We start from the raw sequence: 3,858 nt of genomic DNA on the forward strand, positions 1-3,858 counted from the left end.
GCCTCGCCTCAGGCTCCTGAAGGGTGGGGGGGGGGGGGTTCTTAAAAACATCTTCTTATGCATGGTCACGTGTTGTTACTTTAGCCATTTTATGAAGCAGCGATTTTGTTTTAATTTTGTACAATGTCATTCCTATGGAAACACAATTTTTTAAAGAAAAATGTAAGCATTAAGTTTCACACTAAACCTAACTGTCAGTGAGGCATAAAAAGATTGTGAGAAAACATATTGTGTATTGAAACTAAATGAACAGCATGTTTTTAGATGTAATTATTCTAGATATGCTTTCTGTATAACAAATATGCCTTGTATAATTTATACAAAGAAATTATAATTATAACTGATTTCTATATTAATAATAATGATTATATAGTATATGTAATAGTATCTATATTAATAATAATGATTATATAGAACACATATATATATATATATATATATATATATATATATATATATATATACATCATATGTATGTATATACATATACATTATATATATATATCAACCTTTACTTGAAATAATGCTAGAAAAACAAAACAAAATTGTGAAATATATTTATATATATATATATATATATATATATACAATAATGTATAAAATACATAGCACTGAAAACAAAAACTGCAATACATTTTTACTTGTAACACCTTTATTGAATCACTCAATTAATTCATTTCTCTTTCATAAGTTAAAGGGATAATTCACCCAAAAATGAAAATTCTGTTATCATTTACTGACCCTCATGTTGTTCATGACATGTATGAATTTCTTTCTTCTGTTGAACACAAAAGAAGATATTTTGAAGAATGTTGGCAACCATACACTCTAAAAAAAAAAGGTTCTTCAGCGATTCTTTGGAGTGGTTCATGTGCTATATAGCACCACTACCGTATAAAGAACCTGTTAAGCCCCTGTATGGTTCTTCAGTGGTTCTTTGGAGTCGATGAGGTGCTATATAGCACCACTACCGTAAAACCTGTAAGCCCCTGTATAGTTCTTTAAAGGTTCTTTAACTCTCTCTTAGTCTCTTAGTTTAGTTGGGGAAAGGATTAAAACAACATTAAAATACAGTCTATTTCTTGAAGATATATATATTTTTTTGCCCCCAAGTCTCCCGTAAGGAAATATTACAGGGCCCCCTCATGAGACCTTTGACCTCAGAAAAAAAGGACCTCTCCACAAACAGCAACACCAACTTCACACATTACTAACCAGTTAGACTTTATTTCTGGAGTATCTAAAACAGAAGTTCTTTATTGAGAATTTAGGTTTAGATGTTTTTTTTTTCAACTTACCGTTTTGGTGAATAGTGCCTCTAGTTGCCTCTTGACCCTTGACTTTAATTTTAAGTTAGAATAAGTTTCTCTTTGGCTGTTACAATAGTGTTTATAAAGCACATATGTGATGGCAAGGAACTTATAGTAAAATAATTTCATGCGTCTGAGTCTCTGGTTGCATTTGATCAAAATCTGTAGTTTTTTTATGAGTTTTATATTATTGCAGTTCTATGATACTACGTGACAATGTGATAAAATTGTATAAACCACTTTTAGAATTATGGGTTATAAAGAGGTTTCAATTCTGTCACTCATAGACATGAAGAATCAGTATGTGAATCTCAGCAATGGTGACAAAATATTCTGATAAATTTTATATGATTTTTGAACATCACAAAACAGGGCAGTAAAAAGTCACAACAAAAATAAAAGCAAATAGTAAGAATAAAAGAAAATACTAAGACAATGCAGCTGCATAATTTATTCATGTTGCAATGCATGCTGGGAGCCATGGATGAGTTATGATTGGTGCACCATTGTTGAGAAAAAGTGCTATATGGCACCTCTCATGGTTCTACATGGCACCATTTGACAAAGGTGCTATATAGCACTTGTAAAAATAGGTGCTAAATAGCACTAAAAGTGGTTCCCCTATGATTACAAGCCAAAGAACCGCTTTTAGTGCTATATAGCACCATTTTTTAGAGTGTATAGTTGCTGGCAACCATTGACTTCCATAGTATTTTTTTTATAGTATGGAAGTCAGTGGGGACAAGCAACAAGGACCTAGTTCATTTAGCAATTATTTTCCCCCCTGCTGTTCATGATACTATAAGAACAGACTTACAAACCATTTTTGGGTTACAGCTTACCTTACCAGCTGAGTATCACTGTTTTATACCCCAAAAGTAGAACCTAACACAACCATGAAAACGTATCAGTAGGTCTGGAAGTAATCTCTACTGGTCATCATTTAAATCATATTCTTGGGGCACAGCTGGCACATAGAGAAAATCAGAACAGCCCAGTGGGACACAACAAAAGAGGGAAAGAGGGAAAGAGGGAGATCAAAACAAAATAAATGCCACACGCTCTCAAAAGCATGAAGAGAGACAGCAAAGGACGCAGACAGACAGACAGACAAATAGAGACGCTCTGTTCCAAAACCTACTATAAGCATTTTATTTTTTATCTCTAAGGCAAATGTTGCTCCAAAAAGTGTGCAGCATTATTTTGGCCAAATTCTAAGGCAGCCGTCATGTTATGCTTTGTGGAGAAGGCAATCCCAGAACGCATTGTGGGACTTTAAAAATAAATTTGAGATGGCAGAGTGCAACAAAATATCAATAGTGAGTCAAACACCTTAAGAACACATGATTTTTGTTGCTATGAATTTCAAATCCCTCACTTATGAGGTTTCATTCCAGTTAGGATGCTCACATAAAAGACAGCTGTCTATATAGGCAGTCGACATTGAGGTTGCAGAGTATGTTTTGAAACAAAACCAGAGATGTGAGAAAAGAGACAAAAGCAAAGAGAAGAAGAAAGGCTGAACTTCCCTCAAGTCTTCATTATGTGCATTGAAAGCAGAAAAACCCGCGGCCTCTAAGCATCTTAAAGTCTCATCAGCAACATAAATAATATATGTGGCTTGCAGGACAACACATTTCCAATGAAACCTCAAACTGCTTATGGTGAACAGACCTATATGCACACCTGTGTTTGAATGAAGAGGGAAACAATTTAGACGACACAATGATTTGTCGGCACATGCAAGGTGCTTCTGTAAAGACCTTTGATGTAAGAAGGGCTTCTGAATGCAACCTCTGCCCCCTTAGTGCTTCTGTAAAATAGATACAGAAATAGATCATTTAAATTAAAATATGTAATACATTGGCTATCCGTCCAGGTTGTTCCCTGCCTACAGCTGGGAAATGGATAGCACCTGCACAACCCTATATAGGACAAGTGGTTTGGAAAATGGATGGACGGAAATGTCAAAATTGCAATGGAAATGTCAAAATGAACATTTTCAAAATAGTCACTATAGATCATTTGAGACACAAACAAACACTTTTTATAGTATATATACTGGTCAAAAGTTTGGAATAATAATTTTGGGATGTTTTTAAAAGAAGTCGATTAGGCTCACAATCAAATTTGATCAAAAATATAAACGCTAACATTGTGAAATATTATTATAATTTAAAATGATTGTTTTCTGCTTAATTTCTTTGTTCAGCAAGGATGCATTAAATTGATCAAATGTAACAGTAAAGACATTTATAATGTTACAAAAATATTCCTTTGCAAATAAATGCTGTTCATTGAACTTTCTATTCTGAAGAATCCTGAAAAATGTATCACAGTTTCCACAAAAAAATAAAACAAAATAAAATAAAAAATAAGCAGCAAATCTGCTTTCAGAATTGATAATAACAAGAACCATTATTAATAATTGAACGCCATAATGATTGATAATAATAAATCACCAAATTAGCATATTAGTTTGATTTCTGGTGGATCATGTGACACTGAAGACTAGAATAATGGCTGCTGAAAATTCAGCTTTGCCATC

Source organism: Sinocyclocheilus grahami, unplaced genomic scaffold (genome assembly GCF_001515645.1).
Source record: "Sinocyclocheilus grahami isolate Dianchi unplaced genomic scaffold, SAMN03320097.WGS_v1.1 scaffold124.1, whole genome shotgun sequence".
NCBI lineage: Eukaryota > Metazoa > Chordata > Actinopteri > Cypriniformes > Cyprinidae > Sinocyclocheilus > Sinocyclocheilus grahami.